General features: G+C 38.8%; 1 protein-coding gene across 2 annotated transcripts in view; it reads right to left on the reverse strand.

Moving 5' to 3' along the window:
* The window catches only part of NFKB1 (nuclear factor kappa B subunit 1), a 128,554-nt gene extending 104,162 nt beyond the window's left edge, over positions 1-24,392 (reverse strand). For both annotated transcript variants that reach the window (XM_056566460.1, XM_056566452.1), the window contains exon 1: positions 23,987-24,392. The gene's annotated coding sequence lies outside the window, so the exon portion shown is untranslated. The remainder of the gene's footprint in view (positions 1-23,986) is intronic.
* Between the last annotated feature and the right edge of the window lie 1,404 nt (positions 24,393-25,796).

Here is a 25,796-nt window from a genome sequence, read left to right on the forward strand (position 1 = left end):
GAGTTCATACAGGGGTCACTTTTTTAGTCCATCAGCCGCCGAGTTCTGCCCCCTTTCTTCAGCTTTCAAGACGGGAGTCCCGCCGGCCCCCGTTGTTTGAATATTCATTATCTTCAGGCGCATAAAGATTTAACCCAGCGATACTGAAGCCTCGCTACTCCCGGGTATAGCAGGGGAACGATGCATGCGCAGTGGCACTGCGCAGAGCGAGAGTACACAGAGCTCTCACGTCCTGATGACACCCAGAAGTCAGGAGTAGCGAGGCTTCAGAATCGCTGGGTTAAATCTTTATGTGCATGAAGATAATGCATGTTTAAACAACAGGGGCGGACTTAGAAACTTCAGTGCGGGAGGCCAAAGCAGACAGCCGGCGGGGGTCCTGCCTTGAAAGCGCCAATCATACACTGAAGAAAGGGGGCATAACTCGGCGGCTGATGGACCAAAAAAAGTAAGTGACCCCTGTATGAACTCCTTTTCACCCACACTATAACACAGTGTACTGGGTTTAGTGTGGGTGTACTTACGGACATTTTTCCTTTAAGCACCAAAGACCAAGGGCGTACGAGTATGATCTTGGTCCTTAAAGGGGTACTCCGGTGGAATTTTTTAAATTTTTTTTTAAAATGAACCGGTGCCAGAAAGTTAAACAGATTTGTAAATTACTTCTATTTAAAAATCTCAATCCTTTCAGTAATTATTAGCAACTGTATGCTACAGAGGAAATTCTTTTCTTTTTAATTTCTTTTTTGTCTTGCCCACAGTCTCTCTGCTGACACCTCTGTCCGTGTCAGGAACTGTCCAGAGTAGCATAGGTTTGCTATGGGGATTTTCTCCTGCTCTGGACAGTTCCTGATACGGGCATCAGGTGTCAGCAGAGAGCACTGTGGACAAGAAAAAAAAGAAATTCAAAAAGAAAAGAATTTCCTCTGTAGCATACAGCTGCTAATAAGTACTGGAAGAGTAAAGATTTTTTAATAGAAGTAATTTACAAATCTGTTTAAATGAAAGATCACCTTATTAGGTCAGATATTGGTAGTCTTAAGGACAACCAGACCCAACAAACTGTACTTGCCCCATTGCGACTGTGTAATTTCTCGTGCTTGGGGTGTAGTCATTGTAATAGCATTATAAAGGGGGAAACTTTTAACCACCCACACACTGGTCAACCTATTAAGATACATGGCAGATATACTTGTTGTTCTAGTTATGTAATTAATATGATTCAATGCCCATGTGGGCTTTATTAGGTGAAACTACAAATGAGGTATGTATTAGACTTAATGGACATAAGTCCTCAATTAGGACACGCAAAATGGATTTACCATTACTGAAACACCTTATAGAGGTAGGACACAACATCAGTCAGCTAAGATTTAGATTAAACAACCATGTACCCCCAATGAGATTAGGAGGGGACGGTGAGAATCTATTGAGACAAAAGAAATAAAATAGATTCATAGATTAGGTACTATGCACAAGGGGTTAAATATGGATTTCAGCCTCAAACCATTTATGTAACTTATTGGGATATCCTTTTCTTTTTTTCCTCTTTCTTTTTTCTTCTTTTTCCTTGGAATTTCAATCAAACAAGTGAAACTTTATTCAAAATGGAGTAAAAAGTTAAAAAGTATCCTTTTTTTCTTGGGATGCAACCAGACATAATTTTCCAAACCGTATGGGTTGAAATTAGTACACATACACGTTTTGATACTGTTTAGTGCGGTTTTGAGGAAGCCGTTTTTCATCAAAACCTGATACAGGAACTATATTGCAAAAACGAGGTGTGCACGCACCCTAAGATGGGCTGTCAGTTGTGCTGTGTTTGGAGCTCAGTGAGGGCCTATGTATGACACTTAAAAGACAAGCCTTTTTTCTTTTTTAGGGTAGGGTCACATGTAGCGCATCCGCAGCCTATTTCATGCTGCGGAAATCTGCTACGCAGTGGGAAGTACTCCAATGTGATTGTGAGATATGGCCCACCTCCAAACCTCAATGTACACACACGACTGCGATTAGCCCTGTGTGTCTGCTCGTAGCAGAATCCGCAGCATCTTTTCCGTTGTGCAGTGGATTTTCCCAAGAATGCAATGCGCTGCAGACTTGTTACTTTACCCTAACCTTAAAGTTTAATTCAGTTTTCTATTCAGTACAAAACATAGCGCAGCCATGTCCGTGAATATGCACCGTGCACCTTATGTTTTGTACTGAATAATGTTCTGCTTTTATCTGTGCTAAAGATGGTGAGTGCGACCAATTTCTTCTACTGTTTCATATGTGGGTCTTGCATTACTTCTCGGTAACTCGCCCCATAGTGGCAGGGATATATACAGCATTACAGGTCTGTTGCTGAAGACAAGCTTGCCGGCATGGTGGCTGAAAAGACTGCATTGAGGGCTGTTGTGCTGACTACTGTGACTGTACTTTTGTGGTTATATTTAATTCAGTTCTACATAGCTAATAGTGACAGGTAGTGTGCATTAGTTGGTTAAAAATAAAGGATATGGTGGATGTACAACAAGGTAACATGTTTCCAGCAGGTGTGCAGCAAGGCTACGCTATGCAACCACTAGGATATGCAACATCTAACAATGCTGACATGGCCTACAAGAGTACCCATCTGCTAGAGAGATGAACAAATGTTTCTCAGATCAAGGATTCTGGAGGAGAGTAATCCAAAACATGGGTAGAGGAAGGCCATGTTCACATTTCGGAATTTCCAATGCAAAATTCCACACAGAGATTCTGGAGCAGCAGAGTCCCGTTGAATTAAACAGGTTTCTGTTGCGCTGGGCACACAATGGATTTTCCTCGCTAGATGTTTCTGGCGTGGAAATTCCGAATAACGTGTCCACAGAAACAATGAACCTGTTCATTCTTTCTGCGGACTCCGCAAGAAATGCATAGCTGTCTATGGGACAGCACATTCCCGTGCAGTTCTGATGCCGTAATATTATGCCAGCGGCTGCAGTCTGAGGAGTGTCCGCACAGAGATTTTCCGTGCGGACTTTCTGAAATTTGAACATAGCTGGAGTGGTGCAGTTCCCAGAGCAACTAATCATATTTCTTCTTTCATTTTCCAGAGGCCTTTTCTACAAACTGGAGACATCATGATTGTTCTAAATTTTTACATTTTATGTGATAAATGTTTTTTTTTCAATAGATTTTTTCCCAAAGAAGCCCCTCCTACATGGCACTGACCGGAGCTAGGTGCTTAACCATGACCAAGTTTGCTCATGTGCACATCTCTGCAACATCTGCTGCTTCCTTGTTTTGCATAACCTTATAGTTTGTCTTTCTTTGTGTTGCAATTTCAATTTTGAGGTGCGTAAAATAATTCTGAATCCTTGCAGATTATTTAATAATAAGCTGACACTTCGACTTTTCAGCAGTGTCATCCTTATCATTACAGACAGGATTGCACAGAAAGGTGACACCAGTTAGATAACACAAAGATGTACCAACCTCACCCTTTATACACCTCACCCTCCATACACAATGGGGGACATGTATCAAAGATTTTACTCCTGCTTTGTGTGTATTTTTTGCGCAAGATTTTGCGCAAGCCCTTTTTTGCGCATGTTTTGGTAGAGCATGTCCTCCAGATGTGGCTGAATCAGGGTACCTTGGAGTGACATCTATAGTACACATGGATTTATTAACTGCGTACTTTTCCTTTACACCAACAATTTTGCCGCAAGAGCTGTTTTTTGCACAAATATAAGCCATCTTGGACTTAACGTAGCAAGATGCTCTAAATCATCGATTCTATTTTCCAAAGAGTGGATTGAGGAGATCACTATATTTACCCGCAATTTATGAAGCTCATTGCACTTGATTGATAAATTTAGCGCTTCTGCACATAATTTAGAATTCGGGAAAAGGGGTAAATTGCTTCTACCATACACAAATAATGATACATGTCCCCCAATGACTTCTGCGCTGGTCACAGAACAAATTCAAAAACCTCTTACATACAAATCAATAGAGTCTGCCCCAGACTATAGTCCTGCTTTTCCCCCTGTACACAGTGACCTCTGCACAGGTCACAGACCATGCCCTAAAAACTGTCCCATAAAAATGAAAAGTGTCGGCCCCAGACTATTGCGCTTATGTCCTTGGGGATTGCTGTAAAGCAAGCATACCTTTAAAACAGCTATCCTGTTAAAACAGCTCAGACAAGATAGCTGCCTCCAAAATAATGTTCAAAAAATAAAATAAAGAACAAATAGAAACAGATAAGAAAAAAATAAACATTTTTAGTGTCTGACTCTAATAAGTAAAAAAATAAAAAATAGTGTCTATTTCATAGGGACTGCAAAAGCACCAAACAATGCCCCTGAACTCCCATCCATTTATAAGGAAAAGTCCAATGTGGGACAATTTATCCCCTATCCAAAGGATTGGGGATAAGTGATTGATCGCGGGAGGTCCAACCGTTGAAACCCCCACAATCTCCTGTGCAGCCCTCCTCGCGCACGGAGCAGGGGTCGGCACCCACATTCATCTCTATGTGAGAGCCGGAGATACACATCACAATGCATGATCATTATCATTGTCCTAAATGGGACTTCTCCTTTAACCGTTTATGTGCATTTCCTGACAGCACTTAAATACATCAACATTATGAACACTAAACCCAGCAAGTAAGACACGAGTTGTATTATTGCACTTGAAAAGGAGGAAAAAAAGCAACACTAATACAGTTTATCAGAATAACTCTGGAAGGTGACTCTAGTGTGGTACATAGACATACAGAATATCTATGACATCAGAGAGTGTGGCTCCCAAGTGCTGCCTCTGGAACACCCCACACTGACAGGGCCAATGGACAGGGCCAAGAGTCCATCCAGTTCAACCTAAGTAATGATGTGAAAGAGAAGAAGGAAGTGTGAGGGGAGGTCGGTAAAACGCGAAAACTGTGTCAACAATCAGCCAGAAGTCTGGAGACTCCCACAATACTATACAGCCAAAGTTAATATAAAACTTAATAGAAACAAGTGACAGATATAATTCCACAATGCCCTGTCACATTATTTACAGTGTTCCCCAAAATGTCAATGATCATCTAAGCGACAGGTTAACAGATACCCTTATGTACATTACATGGAGCTGTAAAATATTAACACTGTGTAAAAAAGAGACTGTTCCCATCTTCCAGCTCACTATACAAAAAATCTCTGATAAGTGGCTTTCATCTCTGACCCCATGAGAATGATACCTCTTCCACAACACGAGCCAATCAGATGAAAAGCAGTGATTGGTTGCTACTGGCAACAATTGTTTTTGCATGAGGCACAACGGTGCTCATTAACTTACATATCTGCCTATAGGAACCAATCAAAGTTTAGCTTACATGTGCTTAAAGGATAGGGGATAATAGGGGTGTGAATTGGCAAGAATCTGGCGATACGATATGTATCACGATACATGTATGACGATATGATATATCCCGATTCTGTCTCAAAGACGATATATTGTGATTTTGTGTTGGTACCATTTTGGTATTTAATCTCTTAACTTTTTTTCTGGGATATTATAAAAATTGCAATTCTGTGGTTTGGTATTATTTTTATTATGTTTACATGTTTTTATATAGGAATAGGGGGTCATTTGAACTTTTAATATGGAGGGGGTTAATGTGTATCTTTTAAACTTTTATTAAAACTTTTTTTTTTTTTTTTTAACTTTATTAGTCCCTTAGGGACTTTTAGGAGGAATCATTAGATTCCTCATACAGATCAATAGAGCTCTATTGAACTCCACTGATCTGAGTGCTCTGCGCTGCATTGACAGAGCTTAGTCCAGCCAGGCTCTATCAATGACAGAGCCACGGGACCTCCTATCCCGTCCTCATATCTCGACCCGTAATATGGGTACCAGGTATTGAAATATCTCCAACCGTATGGAAGTTATGTGGGAACATACATTTCCCATTGATTTGCATTGGACTTTAAAGTGGTACTCCGGCACTTAGACATCTTATCCCCTATCCAAAGGATAGGGGATAAGATGCCTGATCCCGGGGGTCCCGCCGATGGGGACCCCCATGATCTTGCACGCAGGCCCCCAGTTAAAATCAGTCCCCGGAGCATGTTCGCTCCGGGTCTGATTACCGGCGACCACAGGGCTGTCATGCCCCCTTCCATAGGCTTGCATTGAGGGGCGGAGCGTGATGTCACACGGGGGGCGTCACACGCCGTCACACATGACGTCACACGCCGTCGGCCCTGTGGTCGCCGGTAATCAGACCCGAAGCGAACATGCAAACTGATTTTAACTGGGGGCCTGCGTGCAAGATCATGGGGGTCCCCAGCGGCAGGACACCCGCGATCAGGCATCTTATCCCCTATGCTTTGGATAGGGGATAAGATGTCTAAGCACTGGAGTACCCCTTTAAACAAAAACCCTGACTCTGACAAATGGGGGTAGTTAAGGGTTAAATTAACTATCCTATATTTTAAGTGGACATATAAGTAACGTGGCTTTGAACTGAGGAAAACCCTACAGATCAGAGCATGTGTAAACAAAGCAAAGTGTAGGGAAAGTGGAAAATGTAGGGAAACCTTAGTAAATACCGTGGAAAATAAATTGTAGGGAATTAAAACCCACAAAGTAACCTACACAACACTCTTAGTAAGTAAGGGCCATTGAGTTTTATATATATATATATATATATATATATATATATATATATATATTGATATATAGATGAAGCCAGATAAGGTTTGTCTGAGATATTTCTGCATTTAATGAGAGTTATTTGTACATACAATCATGAGAAAAAGAAAGTAAACCCTCAGATGTAATAAAAACACCTAATCCTTAGCAGGTTTTAAAATTAGGTAACTACAACCTCAGATGAACAACACATGATGTGACATCACAAAGAGTTATTTATTTAACAACTACTACCCTAAAATGCACAAGCAATGTGTCAAAATAAAGTACACCCTTGATTCTTGTAAAGGACTTAAGAGGGTATGTAGCATCCAGGTTTTGCTAATAAAAGATTAGCTGATCATCAGCAAATGTGACTACCTCAATAAAAGCAGTTGGTCTGGAGCATTCAGGCATGCTTTAACCCCTTCCTGACATGTGATGGATCAGGTCTGTCATGCAAAAACATGCCGCTGGCGACATGTGACTGAGCTAATCCATCATGCAGAGGAAGCGATCAAGGATCACAGACGCAGCTGCCAAGACCGAGATTGCGCACGTGTTGACAGAATTAACCCCACTGATGCTGCGGTCAGTACAGACCCCGGCATCTATAGGATCGACAAGGGAAGGGTGTTCCCCTTGTCCTCCATCAGTGACCCTGTGATGTGATCGCGGGGTCCTGATGGTTGGCATGGCAGCAGGAGGCCAGCTGAAGGGCTATAGGCTAGGCCTTCCAGGCAGAATATCAGTGTAAATCTGACAGTTTTGTCATACTGCAGTGCAGATATACTGCAGTATAGTATTACAGGTAAAAAGTTAAAAATATAAAAATAAAATGTTTTTCAATAAATAAAGTGCAAAAAAAATTAAATAAAAGACCATTTTCCAATTAAACCTTGTATTATAAAAAAAAAAAACACAACTAAACAAAAAAAGCATGCATAATAGGTATTGTCACGTTCGCAACCATGTGCACTATAAAACGATAATGTTATTTTTGCTGCACAGTAAACGCCGTAAAATAACTAAAAAAAAAAGCACAAAAATGGTAAATTATGGTCTAAAAAGTGGAATAAGAATAATAAAAATTATCAAAAATAATAAGTCCTTACACAATGCGGTCGGATAAAAAAGAAAAAAATCATGGCTGTCAGAACATGGCGACACAAAAAAGGAAAAAAAAGGATTTTGTTGTGAAAAGGAAAAAGAACATAAAAAGCTATATAATTTATTGCCATAATCGTGCATCAAATACTTTGGACTTTTTCGCACAAAAAAAAACCTGCATGTATCAACAAAAATTTGCCACCAATATAGAGTACAATATGTTACAATAAAAACAATATCCGCTTTAATGGTGGACATCAGCATGATCATTGATGTCCATCAAAGCAAGCACAGCTTATGAACTTGCTTCATATCTTGCCTGGGCAGCATTAAGAGAAACATTTTACAGCAGCCACATGGACCACAGGAATCTGTGAACAGGAGATGTTTAGTTACTTCTAACCATGCTTTGTGCCCTGTGCAAAAGATTGGGAGAAGAGGTCAACTGTGACCATCACCAATTGTCAATGGTATGTGTGAACAGGTAGGTTTAGTGTTAGGTCCTGCGCTACTTGAGAAACCTTGGCGTTGGTGTGCGGGCTCTGGTGTGTCCTTCATATAAGGATACACTGGCGAATGTCTCAATTTTAACATCAGAGTTGAGGAATAGCCAATGTCATTGTTTACATCTACCACAGTAGTGCACCTATATTCCTGTATTGTATTATTCTAATTGTTACACATCCACACCGTCTATCTGGTGTAGGATTCTATTGTGGCACTTGTAGTCCGCTGCAGGCATCCTCCATTGTATGCATTTTTATGCTGGGGATCGCCCTTAGCAACTGACCACAAGGGCAGGATCTGCTCCCCCAGTATATATGCACAACAGTCACATCAGTGTTGAGGGATAGCCAATGTCATTGTATACACCTACCACAGTAGTGCACCCATATTCCTGTATTGTATGAATGGTGAATCCTGCGTTATCTGCCTCGTGCTTTATAATAGAGGTGTTAGGTCATGTTTACTTCTAAAAATGTTAAAACACCAGTGAAATGGGATTCAGATATACACAAGCTACAGTATATGTTTGAATATCATTTCGTGGAATTCTAATGTACATCCCGGAAAATTTGCATTTTTAGCTGTATACAAGGCCTCACCAGTCAATTGTATTCTTCCCTGTAAAGATAATGAGATGACTGCTGAGCAGTGATCTCTCCAGAACAGGAAGTGTAAGCCATATCATTAGGTTGGCGCATTATTATATCCTCAGTATTTATAACCAAGAGAACATAACACGTATTTATAAGCTTGAAAAGACACGCATCTACCCACGTTTTATCTATACACTACAAATGTTCTAGGTGATTTCCATCGGTGATACAGCAGGTGTCTAGGTGGTAGTCCAGCTCTGTCTAGATATATGCAAGCATATCCTCAGATATGGGCATCAGTGAACATCTAATTGTGGAAATGTGGATATGCACCATCTTGCTGATAGGGTGAGATCTGCCAAACATAGTCTATCTGTGGCATAAGCCATTCCTATAACTTGTCCAGGTAGGAGTGGCCAGTGACAGTATTCTCATAAAAAAACAAGGGACCGTAGACTTTGTGACTGTTCGTTGCACAGAACACGTTTACTTTGGGCAAGTCCCTCATGCGCTTGATGGGGGCACATGGTTTTTCTGAGCCCTAAATTGTAATGTGGCAAGTAATCTTTCCACTGAGGTGAAAGGTCGCCTCATTGCTGAGCACCAACATGTCAGTAAATTTGTTTTCTACCAATCATCCCTACAAGTAGGAGCAAAATTCACAGCATTACGGTTTGTTTCATATCCTGAAGAAGATGTAATCTAGGCTACTGCCTAAATATCTGTTGTGTCACCAATAAAAGTCACCTTGATCATTTTTAGTGTACAGTAACTCACATAATTGAGCGGGATCACAGGGGTGAATTTGCGGTGTCCAGGTCAGCTGAGAGGACAGCCGGAGGTCGCTTACCGTGCTCCATGCTATCCGATCGTTGCTCCTATACTGCAGCCAGCCATGGCAAGCAGTAGTAAAGATAACACTGATCAATGAAATGCTATAGCACAGCATTGATCAGTATATGCAATCTACAGATTACATGTAATAGTCCCCTATGGGGACTAAAAAATTGTGAATAAATTAGTAAAAAAAATAATAATAATAAATATAACCCATTCCCTAATAAAAGTTTGAATCACCCCCCTTTTCAAAAAGTTTAAATAAAAAAAATAGCTTTGTCTTTTTTTAATCTAAAAAAGCCCTTCCTCTAATGAAAACTGAAAACACCCCTAAATATCCCCCAAATATTCAGTTTTCCCCAAATTTTTCCTGCACTGTCCTTGTAAGCCTCTATGGCTATACAGGAGCAAAGTCATACAGTGGGGATCAAAAGTTTGGGCACCCCAGGTAAATATTTGTATTAATGTGCATAAAGAAGCCAAGGAAAGATGTAAAAATCTCCAAAAGGCATCAAATTATATATTGGACATTCTTATATGTCAACAAAAGTTAGATTTAATTTCCATCATTTACACTTTCAAAATAACAGAAAACAAAAAAATGGTGTCTGCAAGAATGCAGAATTTATAGCATGCACTGCCCCTTTGCAAAGCTGAGTGTCATGGATTTGCAATCATCATCTGGGAAGACCAGGTGATGTCAATCTCAAAGGTTTTAAATGCCCAGACTCATCTGACCTTGTCCCAACAATCAGCACCATGGGTTCTTCTAAGCAGTTGTCTAGAAATCTGAAACTGAAAATAGTTGACGCTCACAAAGCTGGAGAAGCGTATAAGAAGATAGCAAAACGTTTTCAGATGTCAATATCCTCTGTTCGGAATGTAATTAAGAAATGGCAGTCATCAGGAACAGTGGAATTTAATGCAAGCTTGCAGGATTGTGAGAAAAACAATTCAAAACCCATGTTTGACTGCACAATCCCTCCAGAAAGATCTGGCAGACACTGGAGTTGTGGTACACTATTCCACTATAAAGAGACACTTGTACAAATATGGGCTTCATGGAAGAGTCATCAGAAGAAAACCTCTTCTACATCCTCACCATAAAAATCAGCGTTTGAACAAATAGACAAGCCTGATGCATTTTGGAAACAAGTTCTGTGGACCACTGAGGTTAAAATGTAACTTTTTGGCCGGAATGAGCAAAGGTACGTTTAGAGAAGAAGGGAAACAGAATTTAATGAAAAGATGCTTTGGGGTTGTATTGCAGCCAGTGGCACAGGGAACATCTCACGAGTAGAAGGAAAAATGGATTCAATAAAATTTCAGCAAATTTTGGATGCTAACTTGATGCCATCTGTGAAAAAGCTGAAGTTAAAGGGGTAGTCCAGTGGTGAAAAACTTATCCCCTATCCTAAGGATAGGGGATAAGTTTGAGATCGCGAGGGGTCCGACCGCTGGGGCCCCCTGCGATCTCTCTGTACGGGGCACCGGCTCTCGGCCCAGATAGCAGGTGTCGACCCCCGCACGAAGCGGCGGCCGACACGCCCCCTCAATACATCTCTATGGCAGAGCCGGAGATTGCCGAAGGCAGCGCTTCGGCTCTGCCATAGAGTTGTATTGAGGGGGCGTGTCGGCCGCCGCCTCGTGCGGAGGTCAACACGCCCCCTTCCCCCGGGCTGTCGGGGCTCCGTACAGGAGATCGCAGGGGGCCCCAGCGGTCGGACCCCCCGCGATCTGCAACTTATCCCCTATCCTTAGGATAGGGGATAAGTTGCTCACCACTGAGTCACCACTGGACTACTCCTTTAACCCCTTAAGGACTCAGCCCATTTTGGCCTTAAGGACTCAGACAATTTAATTTTTACATTTTCATTTTTTCCTCCTCGCCTTCTAAAAATCATAACTCTTTTATATTTTCATCCACAGACTAGTATGAGGGCTTGTTTTTTGCGCGACCAGTTGTCCTTTGTAATGACATCACTCATTATATCATAAAATGTATGGCGCAACCAAAAAACACTATTTTTGTGGGGAAATTAAAACGAAAAACGCAATTTTGACAATTTTGGAAGGTTTTGTTTTCACGCCGTACAATTTATGGTAAAAATGACATGTGTTCTTTATTCTGAGGGTCAATACGATTAAAATGATGCCCATTATTACATACTTTTATATTATTGTTGCGCTTAAAAAAAATCACAAACTTTTTAACCAAATTAGTACGTTTATAATCCCTTTATTTTGATGACCTCTAACTTTTTTATTTTTCCGTATAAGTGGCGGTGTGGGGGCTAATTTTTTGCGCAATGATCTGTACTTTTTTTGATACCACATTTGCATATAAAAAACTTTTAATACATTTTTTATAATTTTTTTTAAAATAAAATGTATTAAAAAAGTAGGAATTTTGGACTTTTTTTTATTTTTTTTCGTTCACGCCGTTCACTGTACGGGATCATTAACATTTTATTTTAATAGTTCGGACATTTACGCACGCGGCGAGGTGTGTTTAGGATCATTATCCATTTGTAGAAGCCATCCTCTCTTTAACCCCTTAAGGACGCAGGACGTAAATGTACGTCCTGGTGAGGTAGTACTTAACGCACCAGGACGTACATTTACGTCCTAAGCATAACCGCGGGCATCGGAGCGATGCCCGTGTCATGCGCGGCTGATCCCGGCTGCTGATCGCAGCCAGGGACCCGCCGGCAATGGCCGACGCCCGCGATCTCGCGGGCGTCTGCCATTAACCCCTCAGGTGCCGGGATCAATACAGATCCCGGCATCTGCGGCAGTTCGCCATTTAAATGAACGATCGGATCGCCCGCAGCGCTGCTGCGGGGATCCGATCATTCATAACGCCGCACGGAGGTCCCCTCTCCTTCCTCCGTGCGGCTCCCGGCGTCTCCTGCTCTGGTCTGTGATCGAGCAGACCAGAGCAGGAGATGACCGATAATACTGATCTGTTCTATGTCCTATACATAGAACAGATCAGTATTAGCAATCATGGTATTGCTATGAATAGTCCCCTATGGGGACTATTCAAGTGTAAAAAAAAATGTAAAAAAATGTAAAAGTAAAAGTAAAAAAAAAGTGAAAAATCCCCTCCCCCAATAAAAAAGTAAAACGTCAGTTTTTTCCTATTTTACCCCCAAAAAGCGTAAAAAACATTTTTTATAGACATATTTGGTATCGCCGCGTGCGTAAATGTCCGAACTATTAAAATAAAATGTTAATGATCCCGTACAGTGAACGGCGTGAACGAAAAAAAATAAAAAAAAGTCCAAAATTCCTACTTTTTTAATACATTTTATTTTAAAAAAAATTATAAAAAATGTATTAAAAGTTTTTTATATGCAAATGTGGTATCAAAAAAAGTACAGATCATTGCGCAAAAAATTAGCCCCCACACCGCCACTTATACGGAAAAATAAAAAAGTTAGAGGTCATCAAAATAAAGGGATTATAAACGTACTAATTTGGTTAAAAAGTTTGTGATTTTTTTTAAGCGCAACAATAATATAAAAGTATATAATAATGGGTATCATTTTAATCGTATTGACCCTCAGAATAAAGAACACATGTCATTTTTACCATAAATTGTACGGCGTGAAAACAAAACCTTCCAAAATTGTCAAAATTGCGTTTTTCGTTTTAATTTCCCCACAAAAATAGTGTTTTTTGGTTGCGCCATACATTTTATGATATAATGAGTGATGTCATTACATCAAGTGTGATTACATCAAGAGGCGTAAACAGAAGGTTTAGCCATGGCCTTCACAATCTCCTGACCTCAACATAATTGAAAATCTATGGATAGACCTTAAAAGAGCAATGCGTGACAGACAGCCCAGAAATCTCAAAGAACTGGAAGACTTTTGTAAGGAAGAATGGGCAAAGATACCTCAAACAAGAATTGAAAGACTCTTGGCTGGCTACAAAAAGCATTTACAAGCTGTGATACTTGTCAAAGGGGGCAGTACAAGATATTAACTCTGCAGGGTGCCCAAACTTTTGCACACACCATTTTTGGTTTTCTGTTATTTTGAAAGTGTAAATGATGGAAATAAAATCTAACTTTTGTTGAAATATTATAAGAATGTCTAATCTGTAATTTGATGCCTTTTGAAGATTTTTCCATCTTTCCTTGGCTTCTTTATGCACATTAATACAAATTTTTACCTGGGGTGCCCAAACTTTTGATCCCCACTGTATAGACATAAGTGAATGACATGAACCTCAAGGTTCCAGCAGTTCCACTGACTTCATCTGTGTCTATAAAGCAGTACTTTCCAAACAGTGGGCCTCTAGCTGTTGCTAAACTACAACTCCCAGCATGCCAGGACTGCCAAAGGCCAAACTTTGCTGTAAAGACTTGAAGGCACAGACACAGGTGCAGTAAAGAGGGACAAAGTGCAGGCTATCAGAAAACTACACTGCTCAAAAAAATAAAGGGAACACTAAGATAACACATCCTAGATCTGAATGAATGAACTAATTGTATGAAATATTTTAGTCTTTACATAGTTGAATGTGCTGACAACAAAATCACACAAAAATGATCAATGGAAATCAAATTTATTAACCCATGGAGGTTTGGATATGGAGTCACACTCAAAATCAAAGTGGAAAACCACACTTCTGATCACTACTGATCCAACTGTGATGTAATGTCCTTAAAACAAGTCAAAATGAGGCACAGTAGTGTGTGTGACCTCCACGTGCCCGTATAACCTTCCTACAAAGCCTGAGCATGCTCCTGATGAGGTGGCATATGGTCTCCTAAGGGATGTCCTCCCAGACCTGGACTAAAGCATCCGCCCACTCCTGGACAGTCTGTGGTGCAACGTGGCGTTGGTGGATGGAGCGAGACATGATGTCCCAGATGTGCTCAATCGGATTCAGGTCTGGGGAACGGGCGGGCCAGTACATAGCATCAATGCCTTCCTCTTGCAGGAACTGCTGACACCCTACAGCCACATGAGATCTAGCATTGTCTTGCATTAGGGAGAACCCAGGGCCAACCACAACAGCATATGTTCTCACGAGGGGTTCTGAGGATCTCATCTCGATACCTAATGGCAGTCAGGCTACCTCTGGCAAGCACATGGAGGGCTATGCGGCCCCCAAAGAAATGCCACTCCACACCATTACTGACCCACCACTAAACCGGTCATGCTGGAGGATGTTGCAGGCAGTAGAACGTTCTCCGCTGCTTCTCCAGACTCTGTCACGTCTATCACATGTGCTCAGTGTGAACCTGCTTTCATCTGTGAAGAGCATAAGGCGCCACTGGCGAATTTGCCAATCTTGGTGTTCTCTGGCAAATGCCAAACATCCTGCATGGTGTTGGGCTGTAAGCACAACCCCCACCTGTGGATGTCAGGCCCTCATACCACCCTTATGTACTCTGTTTCTGACTCTTTGAGTGGACACATGCACATTTGTGGCCTGCTGGAGGTCATATTGCAGGGCTCTGGCAGTGCTCCTCCTTGCACAAAGGCGGAGGTAGCAGTCCTGCAGCTGGGTTGTTGCCCTCCTATGGCCTCCTCCTCGTCTCCTGATGTACTGGCCTGTCTCCTGGTAGTGCCTCCATGCTCTGGACGCTACGCTGACAGACACAGCAAACCTTCTTACCACAGCTTGCATTGATGTGCCATCATGGATGAACTGCACTACCTGAGCCACTTGTGTGTGTTGTTGACTCCATGTCATGCTACCACTAGAGTGAAAGCACCGCCAGCATTCAAAAGTGACCAAAACATGAGCCAGGAAGCATAGGAACAGAGAAATGGTCTTTGGTCACCACCTGCAGAACTACTCCTTTATTGGGGGAGTCTTGCTAACTGCCTATAATTTCCACCTGTTGTCTGTTCCATTTGCACAACAGCATGTGAAATTGATTGTCAATCAGTGTTGCTTCCTGAGTGGACAGTGTGATTTCACAGAAGTGTGATTGACTTGGAGTTACATTGTGTTGTTTAAGTGTTCCCTTAATTTTTTTGGAGCAGTGTACATTCTACTACAACAGCCTGCACCTCTTTATACCTTAACCCCTTAGTGACATGGTCACTTTTTAAGTTTTTGCATTTTTGTTGTTTCCGTCTCACCTTCTAGGAGGCATAACTTTTTTTTTCATCTACAAATTAAAAAGAAAAACGCTAATTTGGTGGTGGTGGTTGTTTTTACGCTGTACACTTTATGGTAAAGTTGACATGTTCTCTTTATTCTGTCGGTCAATGCGATTAAAACGATAACAATGTTTACAGGCTTTTCTATTACTGTACTGCTTTATATATATTTTAGTTATAAAATTATCCTATTCTGACCCCTATAACCTGCTTATTTTTCTATATACGGTGCTGTATGTATTGTTTTTTGCTCAGTGAGCTGTAGTTTTTATTAGTGCCACATTTGCTTATATTTAACTATTTGGTCACTTTTCATTGTGCTTTTTAGGATTTGATGTGACCAAAAATCAGCAATTTTGGTATTTTTTTTTAATGTTTATACCGATCACAGTACAGGATAGTGGACATTACATTTTAATAGTGTGGACATTTACGCACGTGGTGATACAGTTGATAAAATGTGAAATGATTGTGAGACATTCTATAGTTTTACATTGCATATACAGTAGTGATACAGAGGACATACTATAGTGTGACATACAGAGTGACATGTTATATAGTGATGAAATGATAGGGACAGTCTATAGTGTGACATACAGAGTTTCACACTATATAGTGGATACAGTGTGAAATGTTTGTGAGACATTCCATAGAGTAACATTGTGTACACAGTAGTGATAGAGTCTATAGTGTGACATGCTATTTGGTGTGAAATACAGAGTTACAGACTATATTGTGTCAGTCTATACAGTATGACATAGTAAGATATCCTATAGTGCAAAATATATAGTAGTCATACAGTCTAGTGTGACATTCTAATAGTGAGATTTGTTATTGTGTGACATACAGAGTGACATGCTATGAAGTGATACAGTCTATACAGTATGAAATGATATTGAGACATTCTATAGTGGAATATTGTATATACAGTAGTGATACATTCTTCAGTGTGACATGCTATATATTGATAAAAAGATAATGACAGTCTTTAGTACGACAAAAAGAGTGACACTCTATATAGTGATCCAGTCTATACAGTATGACATTATAGTGATATATTCTTTAGTGTAAAATTGTATATACAGTAGTGATAGTCTATAGTGTGACATATTAGATGACATGCTATATAATGATGGAATGATAGTGATACTGTCTATAGTGAGAAATATTAAGAGACATACTTTGTAATGATGAAGTCATAGTGAGACATATAGTGTGACATGCTATATATACTATGAAATGACAGTGATACAGTGTATAGTAGGACATGATATATAGTGATGACATAATAGTGATACAGTGTATAGTAGGACATGATATATAGTGATGAAATGATAGTGATACAGTGTATAGTAGGACATGATATATAGTGATGAAATGATAGTGATACAGTGTATAGTAGGACATGATATATAGTGATGACATGATAGTGATACAGTGTATAGTAGGACATGATATATAGTGATGACATGATAGTGATACAGTGTATAGTAGGATATGATATATAGTGATGAAATGATAGTGATACAGTGTATAGTAGGACATGATATATAGTGATGACATGATAGTGATACAGTGTATAGTAGGACATGCTATATATACTATGAAATGACAGTGATACAGTGTATAGTAGGACATGTTATATAGTAATGACATGATAGTGATACAGTGTATAGTAGGACATGCTATATAGTGATGACATGATAGTGATACAGTGTATAGTAGGACATGATATATAGTGATGACATGATAGTGATACAGTGTATAGTAGGACATGATATATAGTGATGAAATGATAGTGATACAGTGTATAGTAGGACATGATATATAGTGATGACATGATAGTGATACAGTGTATAGTAGGACATGATATATAGTGATGACATGATAGTGATACAGTGTATAGTAGGACATGATAGTGATGACATGATAGTGATACAGTGTATAGTAGGACATGATATATAGTGATGACATGATAGTGATACAGTGTATAGTAGGACATGATATATAGTGATGAAATGATAGTGATACAGTGTATAGTAGGACATGATATATAGTGATGAAATGATAGTGATACAGTGTATAGTAGGACATGATATATAGTGATGAAATGATAGTGATACAGTGTATAGTAGGACATGATATATAGTGATGACATGATAGTGATACAGTGTATAGTAGGACATGATATATAGTGATGACATTATAGTGATACAGTGTATAGTAGGACATGATATATAGTGATGAAATGATAGTGATACAGTGTATAGTAGGACATGATATATAGTGATGAAATGATAGTGATACAGTGTATAGTAGGACATGATATATAGTGATGACATGATAGTGATACAGTGTATAGTAGGACATGATATATAGTGATGACATGATAGTGATACAGTGTATAGTAGGACATGATATATAGTGATGACATAATAGTGATACAGTGTATAGTAGGACATGATATATAGTGATGACATGATAGTGATACAGTGTATAGTAGGACATGATATATAGTGATGACATGATAGTGATACAGTGTATAGTAGGACATGATATATAGTGATGACATGATAGTGATACAGTGTATAGTAGGACATGATATATAGTGATGAAATGATAGTGATACAGTGTATAGTAGGACATGATATATAGTGATGAAATGATAGTGATACAGTGTATAGTAGGACATGATATATAGTGATGAAATGATAGTGATACAGTGTATAGTAGGACATGATATATAGTGATGACATTATAGTGATACAGTGTATAGTAGGACATGATATATAGTGATGAAATGATAGTGATACAGTGTATAGTAGGACATGATATATAGTGATGAAATGATAGTGATACAGTGTATAGTAGGACATGATATATAGTGATGACATGATAGTGATACAGTGTATAGTAGGACATGATATATAGTGATGACATGATAGTGATACAGTGTATAGTAGGACATGATATATAGTGATGACATAATAGTGATACAGTGTATAGTAGGACATGATATATAGTGATGAAATGATAGTGATACAGTGTATAGTAGGACATGATATATAGTCATGACATGATAGTGATACAGTGTATAGTAGGACATGATATATAGTGATGACATGATAGTGATACAGTGTATAGTAGGACATGATATATAGTGATGACATGATAGTGATACAGTGTATAGTAGGACATGATATATAGTGATGACATAATAGTGATACAGTGTATAGTAGGACATGATATATATACTATGAAATGACAGTGATACAGTCTATAGTGCAACATGTTATATAGTGATGACATGATAGTGATACAGTCTATAGTGCAACATGTTATATAGTGATGACATGATAGTGATACAGTCTATAGTGCAACATGTTATATAGTGATGAAATGATAGTGATACAGTGTATAGTAGGACATGATATATAGTGATGAAATGATAGTGATACAGTGTATAGTAGGACATGATATATAGTGATGACATGATAGTGATACAGTGTATAGTAGGACATGATATATAGTGATGAAATGATAGTGATACAGTGTATAGTAGGACATGATATATAGTGATGACATGATCGTGATACAGTGTATAGTAGGACATGATATATAGTGATGACATGATAGTGATACAGTGTATAGTAGGACATGATATATAGTGATGACATGATAGTGATACAGTGTATAGTAGGACATGCTATATAGTGATGACATGATAGTGATACAGTGTATAGTAGGACATAATATATAGTGATGAAATGATAGTGATACAGTGTATAGTAGGACATGATATATAGTGATGAAATGATAGTGATACAGTGTATAGTAGGACATGATATATAGTGATGACATGATAGTGATACAGTGTATAGTAGGACATGATATATAGTGATGAAATGATAGTGATACAGTGTATAGTAGGACATGATATATAGTGATGACATGATAGTGATACAATGTATAGTAGGACATGATATATAGTGATGAAATGATAGTGATACAGTGTATAGTAGGACATGATATATATACTATGAAATGACAGTGATACAGTCTATAGTGCAACATGTTATATAGTGATGACATGATAGTGATACAGTCTATAGTGCAACATGTTATATAGTGATGAAATGATAGTGATACAGTGTATAGTAGGACATGATATATAGTGATGAAATGATAGTGATACAGTGTATAGTAGGACATGATATATAGTGATGACATGATAGTGATACAGTGTATAGTAGGACATTATAGTGATACAGTGTATAGTAGGACATGATATATAGTGATGACATGATAGTGATACAGTGTATAGTAGGACATGATATATAGTGATGACATTATAGTGATACAGTGTATAGTAGGACATGATATATAGTGATGACATTATAGTGATACAGTGTATAGTAGGACATGCTATATAGTGATGACATGATAGTGATACAGTGTATAGTAGGACATAATATATAGTGATGAAATGATAGTGATACAGTGTATAGTAGGACATGATATATAGTGATGAAATGATAGTGATACAGTGTATAGTAGGACATGATATATAGTGATGACATGATAGTGATACAGTGTATAGTAGGACATGATATATAGTGATGACATGATAGTGATACAGTGTATAGTAGGACATGATATATAGTGATGAAATGATAGTGATACAGTGTATAGTAGGACATGCTATATAGTGATGACATGATAGTGATACAGTGTATAGTAGGACATGATATATAGTGATGAAATGATAGTGATACAGTGTATAGTAGGACATGCTATATAGTGATGACATGATAGTGATACAGTGTATAGTAGGACATGATATATAGTGATGACATGATAGTGATACAGTGTATAGTAGGACATGATATATAGTGATGACATGATAGTGATACAGTGTATAGTAGGACATGCTATATAGTGATGACATGATAGTGATACAGTCTATAGTAGGACATGATATATAGTGATGAAATGATAGTGATACAGTGTATAGTAGGACATGATATATAGTGATGACATGATAGTGATACAGTGTATAGTAGGACATGATATATAGTGATGACATAATAGTGATACAGTGTATAGAAGGACATGATATATATACTATGAAATGACAGTGATACAGTCTATAGTGCAACATGTTATATAGTGATGACATGATAGTGATACAGTGTATAGTAGGACATGATATATAGTGATGACATGATAGTGATACAGTGTATAGTAGGACATGATTTATAGTGATGAAATGATAGTGATACAGTGTATAGTAGGACATGTTATATAGTGATGACATGATAGTGATACAGTGTATAGTAGGACATGATATATAGTGATGACATTATAGTGATACAGTGTATAGTGCAACATGTTATATAGTGATGACATGATAGTGATACAGTGTATAGTAGGACATGATATATAGTGATGACATGATAGTGATACAGTGTATAGTAGGACATGATATATAGTGATGACATAATAGTGATACAGTGTATAGTAGGACATGATATATAGTGATGACATGATAGTGATACAGTGTATAGTAGGACATGATATATAGTGATGACATGATCGTGATACAGTGTATAGTAGGACATGATATATAGTGATGAAATGATAGTGATACAGTGTATAGTAGGACATGATATATAGTGATGACATGATAGTGATACAGTGTATAGTAGGACATGATATATAGTGATGACATGATCGTGATACAGTGTATAGTAGGACATGATATATAGTGATGACATGATAGTGATACAGTGTATAGTAGGACATGATATATAGTGATGACATAATAGTGATACAGTGTATAGTAGGACATGATATATAGTGATGAAATGATAGTGATACAGTGTATAGTAGGACATGATATATAGTGATGACATTATAGTGATACAGTGTATAGTAGGACATGATATATAGTGATGACATGATAGTGATACAGTGTATAGTAGGACATGATATATAGTGATGACATGATCGTGATACAGTGTATAGTAGGACATGATATATAGTGATGAAATGATAGTGATACAGTGTATAGTAGGACATGATATATAGTGATGACATGATAGTGATACAGTGTATAGTAGGACATGATATATAGTGATGACATGATCGTGATACAGTGTATAGTAGGACATGATATATAGTGATGACATGATAGTGATACAGTGTATAGTAGGACATGATATATAGTGATGACATAATAGTGATACAGTGTATAGTAGGACATGATATATAGTGATGACATGATAGTGATACAGTGTATAGTAGGACATGATATATAGTGATGACATGATAGTGATACAGTGTATAGTAGGACATGATATATAGTGATGAAATGATAGTGATACAGTGTATAGTAGGACATGATATATAGTGATGACATAATAGTGATACAGTGTATAGTAGGACATGATATATAGTGATGAAATGATAGTGATACAGTGTATAGTAGGACATGATATATAGTGATGAAATGATAGTGATACAGTGTATAGTAGGACATGATATATAGTGATGACATGATAGTGATACAGTGTATAGTAGGACATGATATATAGTGATGACATGATAGTGATACAGTGTATAGTAGGATATGATATATAGTGATGAAATGATAGTGATACAGTGTATAGTAGGACATGATATATAGTGATGACATGATAGTGATACAGTGTATAGTAGGACATGATATATAGTGATGACATGATAGTGATACAGTGTATAGTAGGACATGATATATAGTGATGACATAATAGTGATACAGTGTATAGTAGGACATGATATATAGTGATGAAATGATAGTGATACAGTGTATAGTAGGACATGATATATAGTGATGAAATGATAGTGATACAGTGTATAGTAGGACATGATATATAGTGATGAAATGATAGTGATACAGTGTATAGTAGGACATGATATATAGTGATGACATTATAGTGATACAGTGTATAGTAGGACATGATATATAGTGATGACATGATCGTGATACAGTGTATAGTAGGACATGATATATAGTGATGACATGATAGTGATACAGTGTATATTAGGACATGATATATAGTGATGAAATGATAGTGATACAGTGTATAGTAGGACATGATATATAGTGATGAAATGATAGTGATACAGTGTATAGTAGGACATGATATATAGTGATGACATGATAGTGATACAGTGTATAGTAGGACATGATATATAGTGATGAAATGATAGTGATACAGTGTATAGTAGGACATGATATATAGTGATGACATAATAGTGATACAGTGTATAGTAGGACATGATATATAGTGATGACATGATAGTGATACAGTGTATAGTAGGACATGATATATAGTGATGAAATGATAGTGATACAGTGTATAGTAGGACATGATATATAGTGATGACATGATAGTGATACAGTGTATAGTAGGACATGATATATAGTGATGACATGATAGTGATACAGTGTATAGTAGGACATGATATATAGTGATGACATTATAGTGATACAGTGTATAGTAGGACATGATATATAGTGATGACATAATAGTGATACAGTGTATAGTAGGACATGATATATAGTGATGACATTATAGTGATACAGTGTATAGTAGGACATGATATATAGTGATGACATTATAGTGATACAGTGTATAGTAGGACATGATATATAGTGATGACATTATAGTGATACAGTGTATAGTAGGACATGATATATAGTGATGACATTATAGTGATACAGTGTATAGTAGGACATGATATATAGTGATGAAATGATAGTGATACAGTGTATAGTAGGACATGTTATATAGTGATGACATAATAGTGATACAGTGTATAGTGAGACATTCATCGGTCTCTCACCATGTGGTAAATATAATACCCGTGCCCATCATATGAAGCACAGGAGCCCTGGTCCAGCTCTACCCGGCAGCCTCCCCTCCACTCTCCCCCCAAGTGCCCGGTGTTTCAGGAAGAGTTTAGCAGTGTCTGGTGCGGAGCTCACAGAGTGCTGGGTACAGTTAAGCCTCCGCTATCAGGACATCATGGGCTCTGTAGTTCCACACCAGCTGGAGTGCCCCAGGTGGCAGAAAACTCTGTAGGGTGCGGTGCCATCCTTACCTGTCAGGGCTGAGCTCGGTTCTCCTCAGGTCACATCCAGAGCAGTGTTCAGGGGCACTTTGCCCTAGATGCCCATCGCCCTGAGGCTTCTTCTGGTGAGCAGAGTCCTTTCAGTTTCCTTGTTTTCTCCGTGTCCTGGGCGGGTGTTAGTGTGAGCTCATCGCACCATGAGGCCCTCCTCCTCCTCCTCCCGGGCTGGAGGTGTGTGCCTTGTGCTCTGAAGAAGTACGGCCATTCTGCTTCTCACTTCCTGGCTGGAAATTCCCATTAGTGTCAGTGCAGAGAGCGGAGGCCTGGTGCGGAGATAGTCCTGTCACTGGAGGGATGGAGGAAGACGTCATGGGGATTTCACAGCCTGCTGTGGTTTGACACACAAATGGCTACAGATCCTTTTCATCAGCATGTTCCTCTACACAGATCTAGAAACTCTACTCTAGAGACTGCAGGAGTCAACAGTGCATGGGGAGGAAGGACTTTTCTAGACCAGTCCTCTACCATGGGCAGCTTTCTGCAGGTCATGACAGGATCATAGTCTATGGGACTCAGATTCCCACAGGTGTAAACACAGTGACCAGGTGTAAACAAAGGGTTATGCCAAGATCCTATTCTAACACAGTGATCAGGTGTACACATAGGGTTATGCCAAGATCCTATTCTAACACAGTGACCAGGTGTACACATAGGGTTATGACAAGATCCTATTCTAACACAGTGACCAGGTGTACACATAGGGTTATGACAAGATCCTATTCTAACACAGTGATCAGGTGTACACATAGGGTTATGCCAAGATCATATTCTAACACAGTGATCAGGTGTACACATAGAATAGGATCTTGGCATAACCCTATGTGTACACCTGGTCACTGTGTAAGAATAGGATCTTGGCATAACCCTATGTGTACACCTGATCACTGTGTTAGAATAGGATCTTGGCATAACCCTATGTGTACACCTGGTCACTGTGTTAGAATAGGATCTTGGCATAACCCTTGGTGTACACATGGTCACTGAGTTAGAATAGGATCTTGGCATAACCCTATGTGTACACCTGGTCACTGTTTTAGAATAGGATCTTGGCATGGTCCTAAGTGTACACTGGATCACTGTGTTAGAATAAGATTTTGGCATAACCCTATGTGTACACCTGGTCACTGTGTTAGAATAGTATTTTGGCATAACCCTATGTGTACACCTGGTCACTGTGTTAGAATAGGATCTTGGCATGGCCCTATGTGAATACCTGGTCACTGTGTTAGAATAGTATTTTGGCATAACCCTATGTGTACACCTGGTCACTGTGTTAGAACAGATTATTGGCATAACCCTATGTGTACACCTGGTCACTGTGTTAGAATAGGATCTTGGCATGGTCCTATGTGTACACCTGATCACTGTGTTAGAATAGGATCTTGTCATAACCCTATGTGTACACCTGGTCACTGTGTTAGAATAGGATCTTGTCATAACCCTATGTGTACACCTGATCACTGTGTTAGAATAGGATCTTGTCATAACCCTAACACAGTGATCAGGTGTACACATAGGGTTATGACAAGATCCTATTCTAACACAGTGACCAGGTGTACACATAGGGTTATGACAAGATCCTATTCTAACACAGTGATCAGGTGTACACATAGGACCATGCCAAGATCCTATTCTAACACAGTGACCAGGTGTACACATAGGGTTATGCCAATAATCTGTTCTAACACAGTGACCAGGTGTACACATAGGGTTATGCCAAAATACTATTCTAACACAGTGACCAGGTATTCACATAGGGCCATGCCAAGATCCTATTCTA

This window comes from Hyla sarda, chromosome 1 (genome assembly GCF_029499605.1).
Source record: "Hyla sarda isolate aHylSar1 chromosome 1, aHylSar1.hap1, whole genome shotgun sequence".
In the NCBI taxonomy this organism is placed as follows: domain Eukaryota; kingdom Metazoa; phylum Chordata; class Amphibia; order Anura; family Hylidae; genus Hyla; species Hyla sarda.